This window comes from Ictidomys tridecemlineatus, chromosome 11, assembly GCF_052094955.1.
Source record: "Ictidomys tridecemlineatus isolate mIctTri1 chromosome 11, mIctTri1.hap1, whole genome shotgun sequence".
Taxonomy (NCBI): domain Eukaryota; kingdom Metazoa; phylum Chordata; class Mammalia; order Rodentia; family Sciuridae; genus Ictidomys; species Ictidomys tridecemlineatus.
In genome coordinates, this window is record NC_135487.1 from 18,784,957 (window position 1) to 18,800,959 (window position 16,003).

At 52.5% G+C, this 16,003-nt stretch overlaps 1 protein-coding gene and 1 long non-coding RNA gene across 12 annotated transcripts in view; one reads left to right on the forward strand and one right to left on the reverse strand.

Annotated features, from left to right (window-relative positions):
- The window catches only part of Ahdc1 (AT-hook DNA binding motif containing 1), a 66,148-nt gene that overhangs the window by 28,897 nt on the left and 21,248 nt on the right, over positions 1 to 16,003 (reverse strand). The gene's annotated exons all lie outside the window — the stretch shown is intronic.
- LOC144367965 (uncharacterized) lies at positions 8,839 to 15,221 on the forward strand. Its single transcript, XR_013427629.1, has 2 exons — positions 8,839 to 9,731; positions 12,577 to 15,221. It is a non-coding gene; the product is annotated as an uncharacterized LOC144367965 (long non-coding RNA).

Consider the following 16,003-nt stretch of genomic DNA (forward strand, 5'->3'; position numbering starts at 1 on the left):
CCGGGGAGCTGGAAGCAGGGAGTGACACACCCAGAGACCATCAGAGACAGCAGAGAGGGTAAGCCACACTCCTAGAATGGGGCGGGAACAAGGGGGAGACACTAAGTGATAGAGTGTGGGGGGAACAGCAGGAGTAGGCAGAGGCAAGGAGGGAGGGGGCGTAAGTAGGAGAAAGAGGAGGGGAGATGTCGTCGCCAGAACTGGGGGGGACAGAGGACAGAAATGGAATGTGGGTCTAGGCATGAGGCTCACAGATGCATCGGCTCCGGTTTCAGCTGGGGCAGTTGGCTGCTGGGGGGGGGGGAGGAAGGAGCAGAGCTGGCGAGGGAGGGGGCCTGTTGCCATGGCGGCGGGCACGGCAGGGGCACAGTCTGCTGGCACTTGGAGCTCTGGGCATGGTAGGGGGCTGACTGAGGGGGGAAAGGGGGGTGATGGAGAAGCCTTGCCCTTGCCCTCAGGGCTCTACCATGAAGAAAGTTTCCAGAGCGGCTGGGAGATGCTGGGAGTGGAGCACAGCAATGGGCCCTGCCCAACCCCTTGGAGGCTGCGAGGGGGGGGGGGCATCCTTCTCCAGGTTGCTTGTGCCATCCTAGGTTCCCACTGGTGTCTCACACTGGCCCCTGGGGACCCTTCTTCTCTGTCCCCTCTGGTCTAGCTGAAGATCCCACATGCTGCTGCTGCTGCAGCCTCTGCTTGCAGGGGAGCAGCAAGATTGTGAATTCAGGATCTGTAATCCTAACGCAGAGCCCAGGCCTACCGGGCTCCAGTTACCAAGGAGACGGCGGGTCAGAGGGCAGAGCGGGGCGCCCGCTCCTCCAAGTCAGAATCCCAATTGTTAAAGCCCAAGAATAAACAGCTGAAGCGGCCGTGGGGGGGCTGGGAGGGGGACTGAGGTCTGCATCGGCTCAGTGTGGTGTTGTCAAGCGAGATGTCACTAATTGTCTGAAGGAACGGGCTGAGGCAGCTCTTAACTGCTTCTGTGCCACCAGAGACACCTTGGCTGCCTGGCCTCATCCCTGGGGCCTCCCAGCATTCCGCTGGGCCAGCTTGTTGGTGGGGGAGTGCTGGCCCAGCATAGTCCTTGCCTCCCTTGCACTGAACCCCCACATACTTTGGTTCCCAACACTCTTTGCCCATCTTGGAACCTCCCACCTGCAAGCTAAATCTTTATGTCCCTAGAACCAGCACCCCCAAATCACCAGAGCCATAATACTCCTTGTAGCCCAGAACTGCCCCTTTTGGCCTGCAAAAGCCCTTCCAGCATCTCCTCTTCCCAGCAGTTAGAGGTTCTGCTACAAGCTGTGTGCACTGCAAAGACAGACCTAGGGTTCTTCTGGTCTTTGCAGAGAGGGAACAGTTGGACAGAGATCCTCCCGTGGAGAAGGGGAAGTCCTCTAGCAATTCTCTGTGCAACTCCCAACTCCCAGTCACACATGAGAGCTAAAGGTCTAAAGGAGGTCAGGAATCCTGGTTTCTAGTTTTGATTGTTCTACCTGCTAAGTGACTTACTTTCCCTTCATGAGCCTGTCTCCTCATCTATCATCCATCCTAAACTGCCTTCTCTGAGCTAGACCATGTCTATAACCCCTGCCCAGACATCGTCCCAGTGGGTGAGAAGGGTTCAATGAGACAAGGTAGAAACCTGGAAGAGATGCATCAGCTAAGATGTTTCAAGAAAGACAACAGCGTCTGGTATGAGTCAGCCACTGAGTGGACTGCGGCTGGTGTTCGTAGTATTACAGCTTCTGCTATGATTGCAGAGGGCCACCAAAAGGGTGAAGGCAATAAAACAATTAAAACAAACAAAAAAGATGGTAGGGCTTGCTTCTGAAAAGGCTTAGTGCAAAAAGTATTAATCAGTAAGATATGGACAGGTGGGCAAGAAGGTGAAGCACTCCGGGAGGTCTTGTGAGGCTCTTTAAAGAAAGCGCAGCACTCAGAGTCAGGGTCGCCTGGTCAGCCTGTCCCAGAGCAGGAAGGGAGAGGCCTTCAATTCTCCCAGCCCTATCGCTGGCCTTGCCTCCTCCCGCACCTCCCGCCAGCTCCACCCACCGCGCGTCCCCAACTCCAGGGAGCGGTGCTGTGAGAATGTGTGCCGCCCATAGGCGGGGCTTCTGGAGATTGGTAGCACCTGGAGTGACGCCACGAGGGCAGGGCAGGCTTTGGGTACGCCCCTCCCACCCCCTTCTCCACACCCTCAGCGTAGGTCTCCGGGAGGGGGCGCTCAGACCTCTGAGCCCCACAGGTGGGGGCCTGAGGCAGGCTGGGCTGGGGCGCTGTCCGTGGGCGGGGAACTGGGCGAGGAAACAGGGGATCCCCCAGAGAGGGCCCAGCCCTGCCGGGGGCTGGACGCGTACAAAAGGCGACTTGTTCTTTCTCGGGATGCCTGCGCCTTCTCAAACATACCTACAGCGGCACTTCGGGGACAGCTACACCCACACGGCCGCACAAAGCCTGCCAGGGTGGGGTATGGGGGTTGATGCCAGGCGGTAGGATCAACCCTGTTTCAAACCACCCCCTGCTACATACTCAACACCATTCACCTCACCCTGTCCCATCTGGTCACCCTCATAGCCTCATGCACAGCCCTGAAGACAGTGACCCAGTCCCATTCGCAAACTACCCTCTCCTTCATACTGTTTATAGCTTACCAGTTTCTGCTCTATAGAGACCCAGCGTCAGCTGCAATCCAGGCTCCATGCTGTGTGTGACCTGTAAGCCACCTCGTAAGGCTTAATACATTTTTTTCTCTCTCTCTCCAGTTCCGGGGATGGAACCCACCTCTGGCACATGCTAGGTACTTGCCCCCAGCCCAGTTACCATTATGTTTTTACTGAGCACCTATTCTGTGCAGACCTCACAATTATCCTACATGGTAGATACTAGTTGTCCTATTTTATGAATCGAGAAACTGATGCTTAGGTTAGCTTGCTTAAGACCGAGGCAGGATTTGAACCCAGGTAAAACTTGACTTCAGAGCCTTTGTTCTCCTGTGTGTTGTCATCTCTGCCTCCCGTGAAATCATCTTATACCACAGTATCCCACCAGACCTACAACCTGACAGCAATGCCTTCTCAGTCAAGGTGTAATTCACCCTAAGCACATCTCAATGTCACAGTCTAGTACCAGATGGCCACCCTCACTAATCAAGCTGTTTGTGTGTTGGGGGGATTCCTACCCCTAAGCTTCCCCCACCCCATGCTGGTAAATGGGGCCCAGAGTAGGCTACCTTTAACCTTTCTAGCAGGCTCACCTCCACCTCCCCTGACCCCAGGATGACAAAGCACTGCCATACTAGTTGAGGAGCCTGACCTGCAAATCTCCCTGACCCCATCGGCCTGGACCCTCTTCTAACCCATAGCTCCTGCTGAGAACAAGTGAAACAAGCCCCTTCCTGGGGATGTCAAAGCACCTTTCCTGGGGGTGGCGGCACTGTGATCCCCAGAGCCTGGCTAGGGAGAAGGATCGCGTTACTCTTTCCCCAGCTGTGCTTGGACTCCTTGGGGCTGACCTTTCACCTCATCCAGGCCAGGACCCAAAGGGGGCCAGAGTCCAGCCCTCACCTCCGGTTAACCCTCTGCATTCTTGTCTTTTCATTCCTGGGCTCCTGCCAAGGCCCTGCGGGTCTCAGGAAGCCCAGCTGGGCATGCCAACCTTTCCCTAGCCTTCCATCCTAGCGTCCGGTTTCCCAGAGAGCTTTACAGAATGCTCCTCCCTGCCCCCTGCCCATGCTGCCCTGCTGGGATCAGATACCTCCGCCCAAGCAGCTGAAAATGACCTGGGCTATTTTCGCTGCAGGATCACGTTGCAACTCCCCCTAGAGCTGGCAGCTTCTCACACCTCTCCAGACCATCGCCCCCCAACCCTCATCTCTCACCCAGAACCACTGACTAAAAGGGCAGAAGGGCTTTCAGAAAGCACTGGCCTAAGCCTGTCAGATGGGGAGACTGAGGTCATGAGGAGCCAGGCAAAAGGCTGGGCAGAGAACCAGGCTCCCTGGGTCCCCATGCAGGTCTCTTACTGCTGTCTGGCTTAGCCTGCTGGGCACCCTACATCTCAGAACCTCTGACCCAGCCAGCTTCCCCCAAGCATCACAAAGTCACACGAGTCTACCCACAACTCCCTGTGCTGCTCTGCATGTCAGAAACTGCCTTTGCCACGTACTTTTCTTTGTTTAAAATTGGGACCAGGTCTGTACCTGTGTCATTAGACACGTGGACCCACCCAGAAAGTTTTAAGGGGTGCAAACTAGGAGGAGAGTCAGGGAGACTAAGACCTAAAGGAACAGGAGGTGGATTCAGGCTTTAACCCCAGCTGCCTCTTGCCCCAACTTTTGGGTTGTATTCCCCACTCTCCCACCCAAAGGGTCTTCCATTCCTATACACTCAGCCTCCTCCAGGTCTCTGCCTCTGCCCCTGCCCTCTGCCTCAAGCCCCAGCCCTCCTGGGTAGGAATGTGACTGGTCAGGTCTGAGCTGACCACATGAGTGACTGTAAGGTGACAGACCCCCACCCTCCCATCCCCCCAGCCTGGGGGAGTTCACATACCAAGGCAAGGGGGGCAGGAATTGCTTTAACCCTTTGCAGCCTGGCTTTCAGGAGAAAAGGAAGGGTACTCCACTTCCTCTAGTCAGTCCCACATGAAGACTGCCTGGTGGTGGGGAGTGCAGACAGAATCCTCCAGCAAGGAGGGGTAGGATGGGGTAGTCCCCATTAAGGAATTACCCTTTGCCACCCTAAATGTTTAATCTCATCTCCCACGACATTTGTTAAGTCAGGAGATGGTGCTGAGGGCTGACAAGAAAAAGAGGCATCATGGACCCCAACCTCAGGAGTCCCTGGTCTGATGGGAGAAATACAACCCTGCCCTGGGGAGTCTGCTGGGGGAGACCAGGCACAGAGGTTGGGACAAAGAGCTGAGAGCAGAGAAGAGCATGGAGCTGCTGCACAAGTGGGAGGAAGCCAGGGCAGGAGAACAAGCCAGGTGGGGTCAGACCGGGCAGGCTTCCCGGAGGCCCCTCGGCCCACACCCCTCCCCCCAGGCTCTGGAATCTCGGGGGTCAGGGCTGAGGGACAGCCCCACCCCCTGCTCCCCTCGGGCTCAGGAATTCCACCAGCCAAGTGTGGGGGGGGTGGCTGCATCGGACTCGGTCCAAGTTGGCTCCCACTGGACCGGGAACTGTAGCTCCTCCTCGCCCCCCACCCTCGCCCAAGCCCAAGCCCCTGGGCTGGCCCCCAGCCCCCTACCCTCCCCCTGCCTGGCTGGCACGGTGTGTGCCAGGCGCTGGCAGAAAACAAACCCGCCGGGGTGGGTTTGCAGGGAGCGGGGTAACCTTGACACAGTTGCGGCAGTCGCTAATGGCAGACACACACTCCGCCTGTTCTGGGGGGACTGTTGCCGTTGCTAGGAAACCAGCAGCCGCGTGAATGGAAATGGGTCAGTAAACCTGGGGAGAGATAGTGTGACACTCGAACCACTGCAGCTGCTCCAGCCCACACCGAAATCCCTCCTCTTCAATATTTATCACTCCCGCCTGGGCCCTCAGCTCCTGCCAGACCCTGCACCAGCCTGGCCCTCAGGCCCCCCCAAGGCCGATAGGGGTGGAAGAAGAAAAGTGATGGAGGGGGTTTGCATATCCACTGTTGGGGGGGCCTAAGCGGGATGGAACTGGTTCTGGAGGAGATTGAACAGGAAACTGAGCCTAATCCCGTGGTGGGGAAGGGGTTAAAAGGTCAATTCACGCCTGTTCCTGACTTAGGCACCGTGGTAAAATTACTTTGAGAGTGAGCGGGCTTGCGGCTGCCTGCCTACCTGCAGAGGGACCGATTAAGACAGGAGGCTTCCCTCTCTGCAGAAGAGAAGAGGCACCCAAAACAGCCAGGATTCGCCTGCCGCCTGAAAAATACCATTCAATGGCCCCAGTACAATCGGACAGCACCCCAAATGGCCAAGGGCTACCCAATACCTTACCATACATCCCGATACTAACGGTTCAGGAAACCTTGACAACACCCCTACACAGATAGATACCCCTACAAAAGAGCATGACAACTGCAATTCAGAACAGTGCCATTCAGCTAACACCCATAAACAAGCTGACAAACCTATGTACAGGCGAAACTCTTCCATCACTCCCTATGAGGCTGGAGCCTGCCAGGCGGCCTGCCCTGACCCAGAGCTGGGTTCTCTGGCTCATATATGGTTTTTCCTCCTTCCCACTGCCAGTCTCCTTGTCTTGAACACACCCTGATACACCGACTGCCTCTGTGATCACTCTTTTGCACACAACATCCCTCAAGCTAGCTGCCTCGTGCCTGACACCCCACTCCCTGGAGGCTGATGGGTCACTGACACACACATTCTCTTCCCCTAACAGCACGCAGTCACACTGCCCTGACACAAGCTCTTGTTCTTAAGCACAGACCTCTCTCCAGATAATATGAACCCTGAGAATCAGCAGGGCCACTCACTTGGGTGATATGTACCCTCCACCCACCACAATCTCCACCAGTATCCCTGAAGGGTGTGTCTCAACAAGGGAGGCACCTCAGCCTGGGGGTGGGGGTACCTTGACAGGGATCTCCCAGCTGACTTAGTTCTCTGTGTGCTCCTATCTCCTAGGATACATCAGTCAAAACAGGCTTGGAGCCTGTCAGAGCTAGAAGGTGCCTTAGGGAGTCACTAATCCAGCCTCCTCCGCTATGCAGGAGCAGATACTCAGAGAGGGAAGCAGCCTGCCCAAAGTCACACAGCCCAACTGCTGTTCCAGCCTTTCTCTTTTATAGTCCCTCACTGGGAGTCCTCTATGGAGTGCAGAGACATTCAGGGTTAGGGTGGAAGAAAGAGTAACAGCCCAGAAAAGCTTCCTTGAGGCAGAGGGAAGTGGGACTGGGCTAGTTGGGAGAGAGTCTGTGGTCCTTAAGAGAAGTTTACGGGGACTGCCCAGCAGTATATTCAGAGAGATGAATCCAGACTTTACCAAAAAGATCTGGTGGATGATCATCCCTGTCCCACTTCCTATTCCAGGGCTCACTGCCTTCCCAAATCAAAGCAAAGGTTATTCTCTTCCTATACCTGGCTTTCAGTGCAAATTCCCTCTAGTTCCAGGGCATTCCTGCCTTCTATTATTTAAAAAGATCTTTGCCAGGATGCCTCTGGGACAGATGAGTGAAGAGGTGTCTGGGACAGATGAGCAAAGAGGTGTTCTCCTAGAATTTTTATTTCAATTCCCTTTGTAGAAAAGCAAATTGAGGCTTACAGGTGAGGTAATTGGCTCATTTACACAGACACAAATGGAACCTCAAGCTTCTTTTGAGTACCTCCGGGGTCTTTCCCAGGAGACAAGGAAGGCCAAACAGGAAACAGAGAACTGGGGAGGTGGGGTGAGAAAGGTTGGGAATGGCATTGGTCCAGGCTGACCTCCTGGGTGGAGGAGGGGCCTAGAGGCATCCAAATCTGAATCTGGGTATCTGGCAGTGGTGGAGTGAAAGGTCAACAAGGAGCTGGGAAAGAGAGGAAAACAGAATTCCACCAGCCTCAAGCCTGCCTGGGCCATACCCAGGAAGCCAGGTCAGTGCTCTGCGCCACCCCGCATCCATAGTGAACAACAGTGAAGCATTGTAAGGAGACTCAATCCCCTTTCCAGGCCTCAGTTTCCCCCTGAGCTGGCCTGGCAGGAAGGACTTCTAAGGGCCCTTCCAACTTGAACACTACTGTGACCAGTCCTAGGTCTCAGAAGCTGAGAATAAAAACAGTAAATATATATTTAATGACTATTTACTGAGTGAACACTCAATAAAACCTTCATCTTTCCATCCTACCCAGCTTAAGAGGACTACCTACCTTGGAAAGCCACATTTCACAGGGCTATTAGAGGGTAAGGGGATTCAAAGACGTTGAGGGCTGCCTCTGCTCCTCTGGGTGGGGCTGTTACACAGGTGCCCTTTATGCCCTCATACACTATGCTCATTGCTTTAAACTTGCTACTTCAAGCCCCACAATAAGGCCATGACCTCCCACTATATCTAGTTTTTCATGAGGAAAGGGAAACTCAGGAGTGAAGGGACTTGCCCAAGGTCACACAACCAGTGAGTGGCAGAGAAGACATTCCAACTGGGCCTATCTTCTTTGCTTTTGTTTAACGTGGTAAGTGTATGCTAGGTGGGGCAGGAAATGGAACTGAACAGAGGCCACAGGCAGGGGGAGAAGGGGTCCACCCTAGGCGGGGGAGCCGCCTGCTGAGTTGCCAAAAGGTTCATCAGTTTGCAAAGCACCAAATGGTGTTGGAACACAGCAAAGTTGTGGGAAAGCATCTCTTCCTTCCCCTCCCCCACAAAGGGCAAGGTAGGCCTCTTTCCCTCCCCCACCCCACTGCCAGGAGTGAGTCCAGAGAGGTCACTTACCTACTACCCTGGATCTCAGGACTCCAGTAAAAGGAAGACCTTCCCTCTAGGGGGGCCCTTTTCTAGACTCCGGGATATTCAGGGTGCAAAGCCGCCCCCAAAGAAAGCCGCCGCTGTCTCCGTCGGGGAAATTATCCAGGATTTTTCCAGCAGGTCCGCCCCCCTACCGGCTCTGCAGTTGGGGGCGGAGGGGGGCTGGAAGAGGACTACCTCGCCTCCCTCCCAGAAGCCCTTGGACGCCTTGGTTTGAGAAGAAGGCTCCAGGCTGCAGGTCCAGCCGTTCTGGGGCGGAATAGTCTGCCTCCTAGTTTTTCCCGCCGCCGCCCCTAGGGCTACCTGGCTGCCCCCAGATCCCTGCCATCCCCACCCCCTCCCAGAGGAGGCCGCAGGGCTTTTGACTCCAGAAGGAGGTGACGGGCCGAGAGGGAAACCAGGCGGCTGGGGGAGGGGCATTGCCTGCACCTGGCCCCTCTCCGCCGCCGAGGCCGGGAGGGGCGGGACTGGACCCCCGCCAGACCCGAAAAGGGCGGCGCAGGAGGGTGGAGGCTCCGGGCCCGCTCGCAGCTCAGGGCCGATCTTCCCTAGCACCCTCGCCAGGAAGGCGCCCCCTAGGGTCGGGCCGCTAGCCGCCCCTTTCCGAGCCGCGCGCTCGGCCCGCTCCCCGGGTCGGCCGCGCTCTCCAGCTGCAGGAAATTCCAGAAGCTCTCCATCATCCCGGCGCAGCGCGCAGCCCGGGCTGCCAAGGCTCCCCGAAGGAGAGCCACATGCCGGCCGGCCGCGCGGCCCGCCCTCGCCCCCCACCCCGTCCAGCCTGGCGGGGCAGCCACGTCGGGCCCGGCTGGAGCCCGGCCGGCCGCCCCTTCCCGCGCCCCGGGACCGGCGGAATGCGTGGCAGCCCCAGCCTGGGGGCTATTTTGAGCGGGAGGGGAGCGGCCCAGCCTCGGCGTTTTTGGTTTTTTCCTGGCCCCCGGCCCGCCCGCCTGGGCCCTCCACTGCCTGCAGAGTTGGGGGGGTTGTCACGTGGAAAGGGAGGGGGGGCGCGGCGATCCGGATCCGACCCGGGCCGGCAGGCACTCAGCCACAGTCCGGACCTGCGCGCTTCGCGCGGGCGGAGCGGCGAGATTATTAATAGCGCGCTTGACTCCGGCGAAGGCTCCCGGGCGCCCGCTACCTGCACGCCCCTCCTCCGGTGAGCACAGGAGCCCTGGGCACTCCCTCCCCAGCGGCGGACTCGGGCCTCACTGGATAGCGCCACTGTGCACCAGTGACCAATCACCGGCCTCGATTTCCTTACCTGTAAATTGGGGATGAGCTACATGACTATATATGGTAGGTACCTTATCAAGATTTGCTTGCTGTGTAATTCTCTTTAGGCAAAACACCTTCGCGCCCAGCGCTGTGGTGCAAACCTGTAATCCCAGCGACTCTGGAGGCTGAGGCAGGAGGATTGCAAGTTCGGGGCCAGCCTCAGCAACTTAGTTGTCTCAGGATCAAGTTTAAAAAGCTCAACAGTAAAGCACTGCTGTGTTCAGTCCCAATAACACCCCCCCCCCAAAAAAAAAAGCTTGTTAGATTTAGTTTTCCAGATTTTTATAAATTGAAAGAGGTTCCTTTTTCTTTTTTGTTTTTAATGAAAGGTTTTAAGAAGGACTTTTTTAAGAGAAAAAGTCCCTCACATTTGAACAATGCATTTTCACTTAAAATCCTGTTGAGCCTAGCCACTACCCGTGGTAATGGCCAACCCTGAGCATCTGCCTGCGTTATTAGCACAAATTAACTTACTTGATTATAAGGTTCCCTTAAAGAAGGTAATATCCCCTTTTTTCCTAATGAGGAAACAAATGGACGCAGGAAAATTAAATGACCTGCCAAATGTCATACAATGGCATAGTCCAGAGTCAGAAAAACTAGCTTCAGAGGCTGAGTTAACCACTGAACTACAGTGTCCAACACAAGATGCTCTTTTAATATTTTTAACAGAAGAAATGGAGGCTTAAATTGTGATCCACCCAAAGTTGCCTTTGGCTAGTTAGGGGCAGAGGTTGGTACACTACAAATCTTCCAACTCCTAGTTTAGTGCCGCAAGAGAGCCTCTGAATCTGTTCTGTTCCCGACTTGAGGCAGCTAGGAGTACCTAGGATAGGGTCCTAACAATGGGCACCAAGCTGTGTCAAGGAGCCTAAAGGACCACTTGGTGCTCTCAAGTGTCAGTCCCAGATTATTGGGTCCCCAGGGTTTACTAATCCATCAAATTCTACACTCAGTTAGGGAGGAGAGGGGGTAAGGGGAGATGACATACAGGGGGAACAGCCTGGGACAGGGCCTGGAGCTGCTTCCTGCTCCCCCCACCTCCCCAGCAAGGAAGCACAAAGGCTGGCAGGCCCCCCACTCCGCCCCGGAAACCTGGCGGTTTATTTCTGTCTCAGGGCCCCCAGGTTTCCACAGAGTCAGTCCAGGAAGGCTGGCAGCAGCTGGTTTGGAGGGGTGGAGCTCAGGCTCCCTCAAGGGTCCAGCTGCCACTCTGCCCTCCCCCATCTGCCAGGTCAGACCAGACTCTAGAGTCAGAAGTGACATTGGGATGAGGGAGGGAGGAGCTGGGGGCCAGTGCTCAGAGATGATCCACCTGAGGCCAGTTAGTCAGAACTCCAAGGGAAAGAATCCCCCACTCCCTAACCCAGAGCCCAGGTGCTTTCCCAAACTGGGACAGCCTATACCCATTTCAATTCTGCTAAGGGTGTAACCTCTGGCATGTCCAATCCTATTTATTCCAGATCATTCTGGGTCATGACTCCTCTGGACTCTCATCCAAAGAAAAGCCTCTTTTCTAAAAGATAGCCACAGGTCACATGGGCCAGTCCAAACTGGGACATGCTACACACCAGATTCTGAAGTCTTAACTTTTTTATTCATTCATTCATTCATTGATTCATTCATACCAGAAATTGAATCCAGGGGCACTGAACCACTGAACTACATCCCCAACCTCTTTTAAAGCTTTTTAAAAAATCTTGAGACAGGATCCCATTGAGTTGCTTAGGGCCTCGCTAAGTTGCTGAGACTGGCTTTGAACGTGTGATCCTCCTGCTTCAGCCTCCAGAGCTGCTGGGGTTACAGGCACGTACCACTGTACCTGGCATAAAGTCTTAAAGTAAGGGCTGGGGTTGTGGCTCAGTGGTAGAGTGCTTGCCTAGCAGGTATAAGGCACTGGGTTCGCTTCTCAGCACTGCATATAAATAAATAGATAGATAGATAAAATAAAAGTCCATCAACAACTAAAACAATTGTTTCAAAAAGAATGTAGAAATCTCAATTTTCACAATAATTATGTTGAGATAATATTTTTATAATGAGTTAGATAAGGTACTTTATTAAAATTAATTTTACTTTTCACTTTGTTATAAATGTGGGTATTAGACATTTTAAAATTACATATGTGGTTTGCATTACATTTGTATTGGACAGTGCTGTTCTAGATCATATGGTGCTCTGGCTTAGGACCAAAGCTCTGCCTGCTCTAGATCAATATCTGTGTGGCTTTAGCTCACCCACTTCCCCATATTCAGACCACAGTCTTATGTGTGGGTCTAAATCTCACTACCCCATACCACCCTGCCTCAGCTTTCTGTGAATTTAGGCTCAGCCAGAGAATATTACTAAGTCTGCTTTAAACCACTGTCTAGTCCATTTCTTATTCACCAATGCCCAAAAGTTAGATCCAGAAAGGGTGTGGCTCTAGATCACCTTCCATGTTAACCTACTATGGCTCTAGATTCCAGCTGGACACCCCTCTCAAGCTTGTTTGCTTATATCAGTGACTAATAAAAAGTTAAAAATCTACACACACCTCAGGAGGAAGAAAGTTCTACACAGGAGTTGACAAACTATGGCCCATGGGCCAAGTCCCGCCTGTAGTCTGTTTTTTATAATTGAAGTTTGATTGGAACACAGCCAAGTTTATTTGTTCATGTGTTGTTTATAACTGCTTTCAAGGTATTAATAACAGACTGAATAGCCTACAAAGCCTAAAATTTTTACAGTCTTTTTTTTTTTTTTTACAATTTTTATAGAAAGACCCTATAATAGATGACCAACAACTCCAACCCACCATAAATCTAAATTCCAGTCTGAGACCGTGACCTACTCTAATCTATACTACCTCCTACTGTGCTTCTAGGTGGTGCTGCCAACCAGGATCTAAACCATTGCCTAACATGGGCCGTGGAGCTTGGGATCCAGACTGTACTCTGATCTCAGCAGATGGGCCCCAGGACTCCTCTCTGGAATGGAAAGAGTGTCTCTACTTCTGAACTCCCCTAGAGAGATCAAGGCCCACTGGCCCTTCTCTGTGGCCTTGGGATGGGGGAGGGAGGGGTAGATTCCAGAGACGGCACTGGAGGCTGAGTCAAAGAGTCAGGGATAAGCCCTTCTCTGCCAAGGGGGCTGAATGTAATCAGGGCAAGAAGCTAGAGTAGCCCCATGCTCCACCCTTCCCCAGCAAGCTCCAGAGCAGGTCACTTGGCTGGGGGCCATGTGGGGCAGATCCAAGCTCTGGAAGCCAGGAAAGGGAGCTCCAAATGAAATCTTCACCAGCCCTCACCTCCAGCCACTCAATGCTTCTTACTTCAGTGCTGAGTTGACACTGCTACCCTCTTTCCCCTTAGCTCTAGCTTTGTCTTCTCTATGGCTTTTTTAAAGGGGGGGGGGGTTAACCAGGGATTGAACTCAGGGACACTCAGCCACTGAGCCACATCCTTAGCCCTATTTTGTATTTTATTTAGAGACAGGGTTTTACTGAGTTGCTTAGCTCCTCACCATTGCTGAGGCTGGCTTTGAACTCTCTATCCTCCTGTCTCGGCCTCCCAAGCCACTGGGATTACAGGAGTATGCCACTGCACCTGGCCTCTGTGGCTTTCTTTGGAAATCCTCCCATATCTGTCCCTTCCCTGCTGTTTCTCCCTCCTGCCCTAGAATCCCAGGCTAACCTTACTGGTAAAATCATAAACTCTGCTGGGTATGGTGGCACATACTATAATCCCAGCTACTTGGGGGAGGCTAAGGCAGGAAGTTCACAAGTTCAAGGCCAGCCTGGGCAATTTAGTGAGACCTTGTCTCAAATAAAAAGAGCTGGTGATGTAACTCAGTGGTACAGTGTCTCTGGGTTCAATCCCCAGAACCGTAAAATAAATAAACAAATTTTAAAACACCAAGTTTTTTTTTTTTTAAAAAAGCTCTTGAATTGATAAACCCAGACTTAAATTCTTGCTCTAAGCAAATTACTTCACTTTTCAAGGCCTTCTCAGTTTCCTCATCTGTAAAGTGGAATAAACAGAATGGTACCTATTTCATAGAGCTGGTAAAGAGCTTTAACAAGAGCATGAGATAAATCACTTTACCCAGCACCTGCCCCGTAATTAGCATTCAGTGCTAGCTGCTATTTTTATTACTATTGATCATCTAGCTTGGTTCCATAGATGGACTTTGGCAGGTTTGTAAACCTCACAAAATGTTAACCAAAACTTGGTTTTGTATTCTTCTGAAGGCTTCTAGCCACAGTCGTGATCTTCTCAAAATGGATCCTTGGCCCAAAAGGTTTTGAAAAAAAAAAAAGAGTGAAAGGAACCTTTAGTTCAACCCAAATGGGGAAATACAGGTGCACAGAGGGCAGGAGAGGGACCGGCCTAAGGTCCTTCAGAAAACCTGGGCAGACTCTAGGCTACAGCCCAGGAGGGTCATCTCCCAGGCCTTACTTCTTGTACCAGTTCAAGCTGTCTCTTTGATCTGACCTCCTCATTTCTCACCTGCTCAGCTGTGACCGCCTCCCCAGTGAGCTCCCCACCTCTAGCCTCTGTAGAATCTCCACCTGGTGCCAGAGACATCTTCCTCAAATCCTATTCTCGTGACACTGAGTCTCTGCTCTAAAACCTTTAATAGCTCCCTACTGCTGACATCAACGTCAAGGCTGAGGTCTTTGGCTTGACATTCAAGGGCCTTCACAGCCGGCTCCGGCCAGCCAAACTCCTTGCTGTTCCCTCTCATCTAGTCATGGGCTGACTTCTCTCCTCCCTGCTCCCCTCAGCCTCAATGCCACCCACACACTCACTCAGTTCTGGACAGATTCTGCCCCTCTGCTCAATCACACAGTGTCTCAAGCTTCGCCTGCTGCCCCCGCTCTGCCCTCAGGGTTGCTCCTGGGTCCAGCCACTCTCTGAGCTCACTCTCATCAGGCAGAAGTATGCTGACCACAGCTCTGGCTCCAGGAAAAAGGCCCCGGCCCCTGCTCCCCAGCTCAGCTCCATCCCTGGACACTGACATACCTTAGCAGTGCCCCTCTTCTCCATGTCACTCTCATTCTGTGCTCTGCTCTTTCAGGAACAGTACTGCCTCCATCACAGGCAACCACAAGGCATGGCCAGCATAGCACTGTCCTCAAAGTCATGAATCCTGGCTCAGATTCTCCCCTGAGCCTCAATGTCCTCATCCATAAGATGAGAACAGCAGTATCTCTACTAGTAATTCTCATGAAGGATAAATGCCTGGTGAACTGAAAAGATGCTTTTTCTACTAAAACTTTCAAACAGTGCAAATAATAACTACAGCCTCCATTTCTGTAAGTTTATTTATAATTGCAGTTGGTGTTCAGCTTGGTGGCATGGACCAGTAGTACCAGCTACTGGGGAAGCTGAGGCGGGAGGATCACTTGAGCATAGGAATTCAAGGCCAGCCTCAGCAACACAGCAAGACCTCTCAAAAAACAAACAAACAAACAAACAAAAACTAGAAATTTTTAAGAAATAAAACAAAATTGCAATAACCTTGCAACCTTGGAGCTCTGCCTTGTTTCATTTTCCTCCTCGGCACTTCCCATCTAACAAACCATATGTTTTGCTTGTTTTCGTGTTAACTGTTTTATTTTATTTTATTTTATTTTATTTATTTTTTTTTTTTTAGAGAGAATTTTTAATATTTATTTTTTAGTTCTCGGCGGACACAACATCTTTGTTGGTATGTGGTGCTGAGGATCGAACCCGGGCCGCACGCATGCCAGGCGAGCGCGCTACCGCTTGAGCCACATCCCCAGCCCACGTGTTAACTGTTTTAACCTCCAAGTGTAAGCTCCTTGAGGGCAGGGATTTTTATCTATTTTGTTCACTGCTCAATCACACAGTGTCTCAGGCTTAGAAGAGTGTCGGACACCAAGTGAGCACTTGATAGTTAAGGAATTAATGAATGAATCAAGGGTTTTCTACCTGCCAGGCATCGTGCAAAGCATTTCTCAATATTATTTCATCCAAGAAACCACGTACTTTGATTACCCCCTCCAGCATTTTTTTTGGGGGGGGGGTATTGGGGATTGAACTCAGGGAAACTCAACCACTGAGCCACATCCTGGCCCTATTTTGTATTTTATTTAGAGACAGGGTCTCACTGAGTTGTTTAGCACCTCGCTTTTTGCTGAGGCTGGCTCTGAATCCTCCTGTCTCAGTCTCCCTAGCCACTGGGATTATAGAAGTGCTACCCCTTATGAGATGTTAAGTGACCTACCCTGATGTGGGGTAGGAAGTTCTGGGCTCAGATTTGGTTCCAGGGCCTGTCCTGTTGAT